The 13,805-nt window shown below is 40.2% G+C and overlaps 1 pseudogene; it reads right to left on the bottom strand.

Annotated features, from left to right (window-relative positions):
- Positions 1-11,734: 11,734 nt before the first annotated feature.
- The window catches only part of LOC106724267, a 10,114-nt pseudogene continuing 8,043 nt past the window's right edge, over positions 11,735-13,805 (bottom strand).

The raw sequence follows: 13,805 nt of genomic DNA, 5'->3' as shown, positions 1-13,805 counted from the left end.
GGGGGTGCCCGCCTCTGACCCTCCATCCCGTCCTCTTGACGCTGCCCCAGCCCGACTCACCTCCCTCCGGGCCTGGCTTCCACCCAGGCCATTGCCGACTGCCCCGCCGGAGGTGCCAGGGGCCTGCGCCCCTACCAGGCCCTCCGATCGGGAACTGGGGCGGGGGGCTGGGAGTTCGTTCAGCCCCAAAGGGGAAGGAAAGGCCACCCCCTTGTCCCTGGGGACCGGGCTGGCGTCTCTCTGGCCGGTGGTTTTCTTGACGAAACGTGAAGTTGTTGGGTCTGGCGAGTGTGTATTCCCCTTCTCGCTTTATGTTCCCTCCCCTCACCCCCTTTTCACCTTGTTGTCCCTCCCACCTCGGGCTTTGGGGGCTAATGATCCTTTTTTTCATCCCCCTTCCCCGCGGTTGCCTTTTTTTTTTTTTGCCGCGAATCCACTTGCTTGGGGGAAGACTGTTTATTTCAGTGTGTATTGAGCGCATCATCTTTCTGGGAGGGCGGTCAGATTAACTTCCTGAGTGGCGGAGGAACAATAAATAATTGAAGAGAAAAGCAGCCCATGCTTATTTTCCTCACTTAAGTGGTCTGGCTCCAAGGACGAGCTTCTCGAGCTGCGGAATTCTGTTCGGGAGCGGGAAGCAGGGTTTGAGAGGGGAAACGAGGAAAGAGAAACGCGAAGTGAGGAGGGGAGTCTGGCGATAAAGGACGTGGAAGGCTCTGTAGTAGTTCTTTCCCTGTGAGTCTCCTGATAGAAGTTGAGGTTGTAATTATATTTTTATTTTTAACCGTGGGTGTTGAGTGTAAGGAAAGAGGCCTCCTTCCTCTTTGAACACGATTACCTATTAAAGAGATAGCCTGAAGTCTTTCCAGGTGGTGTCAGGCAGTTGGGAAGAGTTTTATTTTATTTTTATTTATTTTTTTTTTAACATATTGGGCGCATCGAAGCCATAGGTGAGAAGAGATTCAGACAAAAGAAAGCTATTAGGAGAGCGGCGAAGGCCGTTGAAAGGGGGGAAGACCGCACGTCAGGAGGCCCGGGGACACCGGTTCCAGGACAGACTTTGTACCTTTGCCTCCTTGGCTGGTGGCCGAGCCTCCCGAGGAGCCTGAGCAGCGCTGCCGCGGTTGGGGTGGGCGCTCCTGTTCCCGGTGGCAGGTCAGACCGAAGCGCCTTAGTTGCGGTCATCGAGTACCGAAAGGCATGAGGACTGAATGAAAATAGAAATTTTATTATTTAGCTCAAACTTCATTCAGAAGTGATTTTTTTATGTCGGTACAAAGCCGCATACAGAGCTTCCACAGTTATTTTTGCCTAGATTAACAGATTATAAAGCAATTTTTTTTTTCTGATGAAAATCTCTGTTGCTATTTGTTTGCACGTGGCTTGCCATTTTTCTTGGCAAGCAATGTATTTTAATGTTTTCACCCGCAAGTTTCACAGTTTGTTTTTTTTCTGTTTTATAGAATACGAAAGTTGGCATGCTTGCATTTAGGAATTTTAGAAACTATTATGTAATTAGCTGTATATTAACATATGATTGTTTCTCCTTCAGCCATGAGTGGTTCCAAAATTTTAAATTAATTGAAGATGGCTGCATCAGTTCCCATATCTAGGAATCTTTCTTTCATCTTGCACAATATTCTTACTTAGTAAGCTCATTCAGTAAGCGAACTTATACCTAATGAGGGTGTTGGATTTCCCAAGAGCTCAGACTTCTTATCAGAGCATCAGACCAAACTTTTCAGAGCAGTAGTGCAAAGCATTTTTTTAATGCTTTATATCTTGTATTGCTTTGATAACATAAATTAACCCTTTTATTATATATTTGCCATATTCTAAAAAGAATTTAAGGCAGGTAAATGATAAAGGTGAATGTGTTAGTGCTGTGCATTTATATAGTACATGATTTGATTTGTTAGTTGCATTAACAGTAGGGCTAAAACTTTACCCTCTGAAAGATCTTATTGTTTTCACGGGCCCAGTAAGGGTGCCTGGCACTCCAGTGGTTCCAGGGACAGAAAAATGAATGAGACAGTGCTTGTTCTAAAGTTCTCTAGTTTATCTGGGGGAGACTAACACACAAATTATAACACTTCGGTTTTAAGGACAGTAGTAGATCCAAGTAGTACTGAAAAGGATGTGATCACCTGACTGGGAGATGGAGAGGGAATGAGTGCATTCTTTGTAAGCGTACATTTTACACGTACAACACATTTCACTTCGGACTACCCACATTTCAAACACTCAATAGGTGCACATGGTTAGTAGCTACCATATTGGACAGTGCAGATCTAAAGTATAAAAATTCTGCTTTTCTATCTTAGATTCCTGCTTGAAAAGGAAAATGTGAAAGTCATTTCTAATTTCTAATCGTTTTTATAGTATTCATCCATGATGCTCTTTTTATTGGAATTATGGTCATATTTGGAAATGATATTGCTGTGGAGTGTCTTTCAGGTTGTTCATAGGGTTATGGTTGGAACTAGAAGAAACTGTTGACCTTATCTCTGTGGTGGAGTCCCATTTTTGATGTCTTTATTTTGTGCTTTTATATTTTGTATCTATTCTTTACAACATGTGATGGATCCAAAGCACAATGGGAGAGTACACATGGACATTTTAGGCAGTTAAGCAGACTTATGTAATTTAAAACGACCTTTTAGCCCAGCTAGTGTGGCGCAGTGGTTGAGCCATGAACCAGGAAGTCACTGGGTTTGATTCCCAATCAAGGCACATTCCTAGATTGCAGGCTCCATCCCCAGTAGGGGGCTTAAAGGAGACAGCTAATAGATGTTTCTCTCTCATGGATGTTTCTATCTCTCTATCCCTCTCCCTTCATCTCTCTCTAAAATCAATTAAAAAACACCCACATATTTTAAAAAAACCAAACTACCTTCTATATATCTTAAAATTTTAAGTTCAGGTATTTGTTTATAAAAGGGAGTGGGATTTTTAAACATTCTTGATTTTAATTGATTTGAAGGTTTAGCAACAACTATTTACCTTTTAACCTTGAGATGAGAATGCATTTACGTAAGATACTATATAATTAGCATCCTTACTCTTAAGTATATGTCTTTGTTAGTATTATAGTACAACAGTTCAATTATTTATGTGAATAATGTACAATGTTGATATACATCATTTGCTAGTCATTGAGTTTGGTTTAAAAAAAACCACAAAACACCAGAGCCTTGTGTTAAACAAGTGCCTATGACTAACAGTGATAAAGTAAATAATATCCTTGTATTTGTATTGATTGCTGATTATAACTTAGCTGATGCTTTTCACCTTCACAGACTTTATTTTCTGTGAGTAAACAAGGCAAATCTTTTTTTTACAATTATTTTTTATTTTTATTGATTTCAGAGAGGAAAAGAGAGGGAGAGGGAGATAGAAACATCGATGATGAGAGAGAATCATTAATTGGCTGTCTCCTGCACACCCCCTATTGGGGATCAAGCCTGCAACCTGGGCAGTGCCCTGACTAGGAGTTGAACCATGACCTCCTGGTTCATAGGTCAACACTCAACCACTGAGCTACACCGGCTGGGCTTTTTTCTCATTTTCTTAAAGAGGAAAATGAGGCCCAGTGAGGTTGTGACTGTTTAGCATAATACATTAGAGGCACTGCTTGAGCATTGTCTTACAATGCTAAGCCTAGTATTTTTTCAGTGCATCTCTTCATATAGTACTTCATTGTTTAGATGCATAGCACTTACCAGATTTTGGAATATGTACTAGTATAAAATAATGGGTACTTCCTACCTTTTGAGAGTTTATATTCCACTTAGGAAAAGACCAACTACAAGTAGTTATAAAAACTTGTTAATGGGAAATAAAAGCTGTAAAGAAATAGTATAGGTACTTTTTAAAAAGATGAGAGTTAACGAGGCAAGATTTTTGAATAAAGAATTCCACTTAGGAAAAGACCAACTACAAGTAGTTATAAAAACTTGTTAATGGGAAATAAAAGCTGTAAAGAAATAGTATAGGTACTTTTTAAAAAGATGAGAGTTAACGAGGCAAGATTTTTGAATAAAGAACTTAGATCTTTTTTTAAAATATATTTTTATTGATTTCAGAGAGGAAGGGAGAGAGATAAATGTTTCTCTCTCATCGATGTTTCTAACTATCCCTCTCCCTTCCTATCTGTAAAAAATCAATAAAATATGTTTTTAAGAAAAACATAAATGATGGGAGACAATCATTGATTAGCTGCCTCTGTAAAAAATCAATAAAATATGTTTTTAAGAAAAACGTAAATGATGGGAGACAATCATTGATTAGCTGCCTTGGGCCTGCAATCCAGGCATGTGCCCTGACCAGGAATGGAACTGTGACTCCGTGATTTTTAGGTCGAGGCTCAACCACTGAGCCATGCTTGCTCTGGCAAGAATTTAGGTCCTACAGGGTTGGTGTAGGAAAAGGTGATGAGGTGTCAAGGACAGAGTTATTTCAGTGCACAGAGAACAATTTTGGGGGAAATTTAGATAAGAGAAAATAAATAAGGAAAGGTTTGCAAGCTTTATTTGAAAAGATAAGGACAGGACATAGGTGAGGTAAGAGATGAGAATAAATAGACATCTGCTATAAAGAATTTAGAGGCCAGTGGCAAAATTTTATATTATCTGGATGATTAGGGAAATCTTAGCACAGGCTATGAACTCGTGGCTTGAGTAGTATGGAAGACATGGTTAAGAGGACTGAAGGAGAGGTCAGTGACTATAAATGAGCAGCAGAGTAATGCTTGTTCCTATTGTGAAACGAGTAGGGATTTGATAAGGAATTTGATTATGAGAAAGGAATAGCAGAGTTAAGAAAATTGGTTTATATTTTGCAGTACTGAAGCAGGCTCTTTAAAAAAAAGTGTTTTCCTATAAAAACAGAAATTGGCAGTTTGCCTTCAGAAAATAACAGAAGAAGCAGGAAGAGATTAAGTATTGTTATAGTTCTGCTGTGGAATGAGAGGAAAAAGCAAAGACAAAAATCCTCTTTCAAGATAAAACGGTGCAGAAGATGAGAGGAAACAATAGAAATCAGTGCAGGAACTTACCTTCTGGTGAGGTGGGGGGAAAACATGGATGTTGATGGGAGAGATAGGTAGACTTAGGAAAATACCTGTCTAATTAGGGAACAGTAAAACACTTTTTAAAATGTTCTATTTGAAGTTTTGGTAATTATGTGAAGCCTGTATTTTCCCCCCAAGATAAGCACTAAAGGAGATCTAATTAAACCTATCAACAAAACCATATTGCTATGAGTTGCCATAGCCACATTGATCTATTAAGTTACTTTATATGTGTTTCTAATGTAATTTATAACTGTTCTGACTCCTCTTTTTAGTTTAGTGTGTGTATTTTTGTTTTAGATCACAGTGCTGAGTTGGGAAAAGGTGCTCTTTGGCTTCGGGTTTCATAGCCTGTTTTTATTTGACTAAACCTCATGATGACACTTATCAGACTGGAATTCTGCCTGTATTGCAATGCATGACATGCCAACATAACTGTTTACGTTTTTAAAAAATCATTTATTGAGATATAATTTACTTATAATAAAATTCATCCATTCTAGGTGTACAGCTCTATACATTGTGATAAATAGCAACATTGTGTAACTACTACCACCACAATTAAGATATTGGATATTTCCATTACTCCAAAAAGTGTCCTTATGACTCTTTGTAATCAGTCCCCTCCACTCACCCTCCAGTCTCTGGCAACAACTGATTTTTGTTCTTGTTATTCCTATAATTTTGCTTTTCCGCAATGTCATATAAATTGGCATCATACAGTATACATACAGCCTTTTGAGTCTGGCTTCTTTCACTTAGCATAATAATTTTGAGATTCAATAGCTGTCTTAAAAAATTAAATAAATTTTTAGAACAGTTTTAGATAACAGAAAAATTAAAATAGTACAGCGATCTGGTTTCCCCTATTTTTTTTATGTTTGTAAACTATTGATGTTTGCTAATTGTCAAAGATACGATTCTAGAATTAAGTTTTTTGAAGATGGAAAATTGTGTGAAGGTTTCTGTCAAGATGACTTTTTTAAATTCTGTAACATAAAATTTGTTATTTTAACCTTTTTTTTTTTAAGGTATTGATTTGAGAGAGAGAGAGGAAGGTAGACAGAGAAACGTCAGTTTTTGTTGTTCCACTTTTTTATGCATTCATTGGTTGATTCTTGTATATACCCTAACCAGGGATCAAACCCACAACCTTGGCATGTTGGGACAACGCTCTAACCAACTGACCTCTCTGGTCAGGTTTTAACCATTTTTAAGTGTACTATTCAGTGACATTAATTATATTTATGCAACTTTCACCACTGTCTATTTCCAAAAAATTTTCACCGCACACAGAAACTCTGTAACCACTTAGCTGTAACTACCCATTCCCCCTTTTTCCAGCTCTTAGTAACTGCTAATGTACTGTCTCTATGAATTTACCCGTTCTAGATATTTCATATAGGTAGAATCATGAAATGTTTGTCCTTTTGTGTCTGGCTTATTTAACTTTGTATAATGTTTTTGTACATGTTGTACATGTTTCAAAATGTTATTCTCTTTTTTTAAAAAAATCCTCACTTGGCTTTTTTTAAATTGACTTTCAAAGAGAGAGAGAGAAAAAACATTCATGTGAGAGAGAAACATTTATCAGTTACCTCTCATATGCACCCCAACTGGGGATCAATCCTGTAACCTAGGTATGAGCCCTGACCAGGAATTGAACCTGCAACCTTTTGGTGTATGGGATGATGCTCCAACCAACTGAGCCACCTGGCCAGGGCAGAACTTTATTTCTTTTAATGATCAAATAAATATTCCATTGTATGTAATATACCACATTTTGTATATCCTTTTCTTGATGGATACTTGGGTTGTAGGCACCTTTTAGCTATTGTGAATAATGCTGTTGTTCATTTGTGTACAGGAATATAATACCTGTTTTTTTGTTGTTTTTGATTTTTTTATGAGTTTATTTGAGTTAAATTGATGACATATGCTGGGGAGCAAGATCTCAAATGCTCTCTATAAGTTCCTGTTTTTCATTCTTTTGGGTGTATATTTAGGAGCGGTCATATGGTAATTCTGTTTAATTTTTTGAGGAAACGTAAAAGTGTTTTCCAAAATGACTGTACCATTTTACATTCCCATCAGCAAAGTATGATGTTCAAATTTCTCTGCATCCTTGTCAACACTTGTTATTTTCTTCGTCTTTGTATTTTAAATTATAGCTATTCTATAAGGTGTGAAGTGATATCTGGTGGTTTTGATTTGCATTTCCCTAATGAATAATGATGTTGAGCATCTTTTCATATGCTTATTGGCAGTAAGCTGCTGTTTATAATGATAGGACCAATAATTGGACTGATGTTATAATTATTACTATTTTTGTTAATCCTTTTACCTAAGGATATTTTTTCCATTGACTTTTTAGAGAGAGTAGAAGGGAGGGAAGCAGGGAGGGGGGCCAGGGCTAGGGGGAGAGAGAGAGAGAGAGAGATATCAATTTGTTGCATCCTGCCTGCGCACACCCCAGCCAGGCTCGACCAGGGTCTGGGATCGAACCTGCCACCCTTCAGGCCCTTCAGTGCTCGGGCCAACGCTCTATCCACTGAGAAATACTGGCCAGGGCTTGACAGATGTATTTTTTAATTCTGTTATGTACTAGGCATTATATATATAATTTTATTTAACCACACAACACTATGACATGTGATCTGTGTTTACAGCTGTGAAAACTAAGACAAAGGCAGATAAAGTAGCTTGCATAAGATTACACAGAGGGAGGTGTGATATTTGAGCTTGGGTCCATCATTTTCTCCTCTTATCACTGTTCTACGAAACTAGCAATTTCATGCAATTGGTGTCATGTGAAATCAAGATTTTGTTAGCCATAGAAATTAATGGAGTTTGGGGGCAAAATTCCAGTATTCATATCAGTTTTTCATTATTATTATTATTCCCCATTTGGGGGTTCTCATTTGCTACTCAGTTTTATTTTTTCCTATCTTAATTCAAGTTGGAATGGAAGCACATACCATAGGACTTAGCACAAAAGGTTTCTGTTACTTGTCATGTTGGAATTGGGTGATGTTAGACTGTATTTAATTATTCATGTTAAATGAATGAACAATAAAGTAGTCCAAAGTTCAGCAATTATCTCCACAAAGCAGTACTACTGTTGGGATGCTGAGTTAGAATGAAAACTACTTTGTCAGTAAAATGTCTTTTAACAGGAACCTCTTGCTGTGACTGTATCTCCCTCCCAAACATATACAGTTGTACACATGTGTAGATATAGAAAGTTATTCTGGATGAATGCCCTGGTTATGAATCTTTTATCTGTGGAATGTTGCTTCTAAGTGTTGAAGGTAGTAAGTATAATGACTATCAATGCTAATTCGACAACAGTGTAGCTATTGCTTTTTGTCAAAATGGGAGAATCAAGCTTTATTAATTGTTTGTAGTACTTGGGCAAAGCATAATTTTATGTGTGGTATTGAGATTAAAGAATGCAGGAGCCAGGCTAAGCTCATCCATTTTTCTTGTGAAGAAATTGGAAAGCCTCTTCTTATGTCCAGCTTATGGCTCCAATTTCATTTTTTGCCTAATAGAGAAAATCCTGCTATTGCATACTTATCACTTTTGTTTTAATATAATAAAGCTTGCCAGTGATGAAATATTTGAAAGTCTATTAAAGTTTAGATAATGAGAAGTAAATATACTTTCCACCATTGGCTTTTCCCCACTGCCAGTCATCCATTGTTTTCTTACCTTTATCACTTCAGTCTCCTAAGGTATCTCTTCCTTTGCAAGTGCTTTCATCTGTGCTTCTGATTCTGTTATTCACCAAACCCAGAATCTGAACTAGTATTTATCTTCTAGCTCTTGTACCTTTTAGTCTTTGTTCCCTGAATTCTTCTCTTCAACCTACCATATGTTGAAGTCCTTTCCCACTTTCTTTCTTTATTTAAAACTAGAGGCCTGTTGCACGAAGAGATTCGTGCAATAGGCCTTCCCTTCTCCTGGCTGCCAGCACAGGTTTTCCTCTGGCACCCGGGACCCAGGCCTTCGCTCCAGCCGGAACCGCCTTCAGTCTTCTGTCGTCGCGGCTCCAGCTTGCCTTCAGTCTTCCCTCCGTCACTTGGAGCCTACGCATGCAAATTAACCGCCATCTTTGTTGGCTGTTAATTTGCATATTGCGCTGATTAGCCAATGGGAGGCATAGCGAAGGTATGGTCACTTACCATGTTTGTCTATTATTAGATAGGCTATTTTTATTGATTTCAGAGTGGAAGGGAGAGGGAGAGAGATATAGAAGCATCAATGATAAGAGAGAGTCATCGATCAGCAGCTTCCTGCACACCCCACACTGGGGATCAAGCCTGTAACCTGGGTATGTGCCCTGACTGGGAATTGAACCATGACCTCCTGGTTCATAGGTGGACACTCAACCTCTGAGCCACACCAGCCGGGCATTTCCCACTTTAAATAGCCATTCCTGACACCTCTTCCACTCTTCCTGTCTCTCCTAGTCCTCTTAAGGATAATATGCCCTTGTTATTTGTAATTCCTTATTATTTTTCATTTTTTCCACACTTGTATAAACTGCTGTCTTCGAGCATTCTTTAAATGAGTGAATTATATAAGTGAATTATATCCCAATAAAACTAAATAATCACAAATGTGCACTTAGATCTAAATATTTTTCAATCCTCATCTTATGTCACCTCCCTGTAGTTTCTGACAATACTGATTGCTTTCTTCTTAGGACACTCTGTTCCCTCATTTCTCTGATACCAGTCTTCATACCTATCAGTTATTATTCTCTGATCTTTAGTTTCCTCATGATTTCTTCCTTATCTCTTTCTCTCTCTTCATTCTACACATTCTCCCAAGGTAGTCTCAACTACTTTCATGTCTTCATAGCCAAATTGCTCTGTTGATCCCAAGGCCCAGTATTTCTTGTCAAGCAGCAGACTTGAACTATATTTCCCACAAATATTTCAAAATAGTGTTTTGATCTGACTAAAAAGGATGATGTGTCTCTGAAAACCAATTCTGAGAATATTCACAATGATTTTCTTCTCTCAGAGAAAGAAATTAATGGTTTATTATTTGACATAGGTAAGATGACTCCCAAATACTTGAAATGAAAACGAATGCAACAAGAGTAGATTAAAAATATTGTAGGTTAAAATACTCACTTTAAGTATGATATTTTTGTGTGCTTTAAGTATCTTACAGATCACCAAAGATACTCTACAGTGAATAGTTGCTTCCTAATCTGGTCCATATTAGAGTTAATTTCATTTATTGATTTAATAAACATCTGAATGAAAGCTTGCTTGTTTTAGGACTGTTCTAGGTGCTTGAGTTATAGGAGTGAACCCAACAGATAAATCTGAGCTTCATGAAATTTACAGTCTAGAGGGGAAAGCTAGACAATAAAATCTTATATAATAAAGAGCTAATATGCAAATAGTCGTCATACCCTCACACCATCACGCTGTAACTGCTCAGATACTCAACACTGGGGAGAGAGAAATGGGGACCAGTCAGGCACAAATGAGCTCGCGAGAGAGGAATGGGGACCAGCCAGGCACAACTGAGGTCGTGAAAGAGGAATGGGAACCAGCCAGGCTGCAGCCCGGGAGAGGGACAAGCCACCCACCCACGGTCCCCTGTGGCTGCAGCCGGCCTGGGCGAAGCCAGCCTGGGTCCTGGGTGCCTGCTGCCGGCCAGAGGGAGGGAAGCCTGGGTCCCGGTTTTGTGGTGAGGCAGAGGTGATTAGGGGCGATCAGGCCAGCAGGGGAGCTGTTAGGGGCGATCAGGCCGGTAGGGGAGCAGTTAGGGGCAACCAGGCAGGCAGGCAGAGGTGATTAGGGGCAATCAGGCAGGCAGGCAGAGGGGTTAGGGGCAGGCAGGCAGGCAAACGGTTAGGAACCAGTGGTCCCAGATTGCGAGAGGCAGTTGGACATCCCCCGAGGGGTCCCAGATTGGAGAGGGTGCAGGCCAGGATGAGGGACTCCCCCCTCCCATGCACGAATTTCGTGCACTGGGACTCTTATAAATAAGTAAAATATATAGTATACTGGATGGTACTAAATCTAAGGAGAATATAAGAAAGTGCATAGGCAGTGAAGTTAGAGAAAGTTATGGTTTTAACTAGGTCGTTAGTGAGGACTTGACTCAGAAGTCACCTTCTCAACGAAAACTTGAAGAAAGTTAGAGAGTGATCCATTCAGCTATCCAGGGGAAGATCAGTCAGAGGGGATAGAAGAGCAAAAGCTCTAAATGAGATGCATAATGAGGAACAAGGAGGCTGATGGGAGAGTAGCAGAGAGGAGAGTTAACAGGAGAGAAGTAATAGGTGGGCCAGATATTAGAGTGTCTGATGGACTATTGTCAAGATTTTACCTTTTCTCAGAGCAAAGATAGGAGCTGTTAAAAGTTCCGAGCAAAGGGCTGCATAAAAAGATCTAGGTGTTTCAGAATTACTCTGGTTACTGTGTTGAGAATAGTCTACAAGTGGGAGATAGAGGGATGGTAGAGACGGACTATGAGGCTATTTCAATAATCCAGGCAACAGATCATGGTTGGTTTAAGAAGGTAACTGGAATATAATGAAGGAATGCTCAGATTTAGAAATATTTCAAGGTAGAGCCTATATTTTTTAAAACAAACTCGAGTACATTTTTTAAAATTTACTTTTTAATGAGTTTAAATCCTTGAGGAGTGCAGCATTACACAGATTCTGTGTCCAGTAGCCTGAGCAGGAAGGTTCTTCAGAATATAGCATGAACCATGCCACTGTTTCCATGAGCATGAATTATCTTCCCCAGATTACTCTGGTTTTGTTTGGTTTGTCACGAGGAGTCACCGTGTTGTTCTTTGCTTTGTACACATAAACACATCTCTTGCCTAGATAGAATTCAGTTTCATTTCAAACATAAATACTTTCAGTTTTAAGAAGAGCTGTGTGCTCCCTCAGGTTCCAGAGACCACACTTACAGCCAGCAGAAATGGCCTTGGACCACAGTCTTCTAGACCTATTTGTCGTTGTAGAAGTCTGTTCCCAGCAGGCCTCCCCAGGCTCCCAGATGGCGGGGGAAAAGGAGCCTCTAAGATTTTATGAACATATCCATCACTGTCTGATAGAGCCACCACCAAACATTGCTGCCTTCCTAACAAACTGTAATTGAATTTGTATTTTCTAATTTAATTCAAATAAGAAGTAAGATAGATTTACTGGATATACATAGGATGGTGAGAGTGTACAATCATCTCTTACTGATAGGAATATCTTACTATTCATTTTTAAATGTTTTACTAGCGTTTTAAAATGCAATGAATATTTTTACATAAATTGATAATATTATGTGCAATGCCCATTAAGTAATTCACACATGGTGAAAATTTGAGAAACCGTATTTTATAGTTTGTTTTCTTTTACAGTCTTACTTATCCTTTTCTCCATCTCTTAATGAGTAAGGGTGGTGTCCTTAATTTAGCCTATAGATTGGCAAATGAAAAGGGACAGTAAAGCTCTTAATTGTATTTTTATATGGTATCACTAAAAAGTTGAACTTGTGTTTACATAATTTGCCACATGTAGGTAAAAAATACCCATGTTAGCCCTAACCGGTTTGGCTCAGTGGATAGAGTGTCAGCCTGTGGACTGAAGGGTCCCAGGTTCGATTCCAGGCAAGGGCATGTACCTTGGTTGCGGGCACATCCCCAATAGGGAGTGTGCAGGAGGCAGCTGATCGATGTTTCTCTCTCATCGATGTTTCTAACTCTCTATCCCTCTCCCTTCCTCTCTGTAAAAAAATCAATAAAATATTTAATTTAAAAAAATACCCATGTTCTACTTATAATATAGGTGTTCTTTGTTATTTTTCACATTTCATAATATAGATATGAAAATGTGGTATTTAAAATATGTGGGAGTGGTTTTATTGTGAAACTAGAGGCCCGGTGCGTGAAATTTGTGCACTCGGGGGGAGGGGTCCCTCAGTCCGGCCTGGGGGTAGCGGGCCTAAACCACCAGTCGGACATTCTTATTGCTGCCTCGGAGGCAGGAGAGGCTCCCACCACTGCCACTGTGCTCACCAGCTGTGAGCCTGACTTCTGGCTGAGCAGTGCTCCCCCTGTGGAAGTGCACTGACCCCCAGGGGGCAGCTCCTGCATTGAGCGCCTGCCCCCTGGGTGGTCAGTGCACATCTTAGCGACTGGTCATTCTGCCGTCAGGCAGAAACCGGCTCTCCAACATCCCCTGAGGGGTCCTGGATTGTGAAAGGGCGCAGTCCAGGCCAACGGACCCCACCGGTGCACGATAGGGGCTGGGGAGGAACGCAGGAGGTTGGCCAGCTGGGGAGGGACTGTGGGAGGGCTCCAGGGCGTGTCCAACCCTAACTTGGACCCAGCAGCAAGTTAACCTATTGTTCGGAGCGCCTGCCCCCTGGTGGTCAGTACATGTCATAGCGAGCGGTTGTGTAGCCTTAGCATATCATTAGCATATTATACTTTGATTGGTTGAACGGCCAACCAGACGACCAGACACTTAGCATATTAGGCTTTTATTATAAACTAGAGTCCCGGTGCACAAAAATTTGTGCACTGGGTGGGGGGGTGCCCCAGCCCGGCCTGTGCCCTCTCGCAGTCTGGGACCCCTCGGGAGATAACGACCTGCTGGCTTAGGCCTGCTCCCGGGTGGCAGAGGGCACGCCAAATCCCTAGGTGCAGCCCCTGGTCAGGCTCAGAGCAGGGCCGATTGGGGAGTTGGGGCGCC

The sequence above is a fragment of the Myotis brandtii genome, unplaced genomic scaffold (assembly GCF_000412655.1).
Source record: "Myotis brandtii unplaced genomic scaffold, ASM41265v1 scaffold782, whole genome shotgun sequence".
NCBI classification, from domain to species: Eukaryota; Metazoa; Chordata; class Mammalia; order Chiroptera; family Vespertilionidae; genus Myotis; species Myotis brandtii.
The sequence above is the reverse complement of the archived record's forward strand: the minus strand, read 5'-3'. Positions and strand labels throughout refer to the sequence as shown.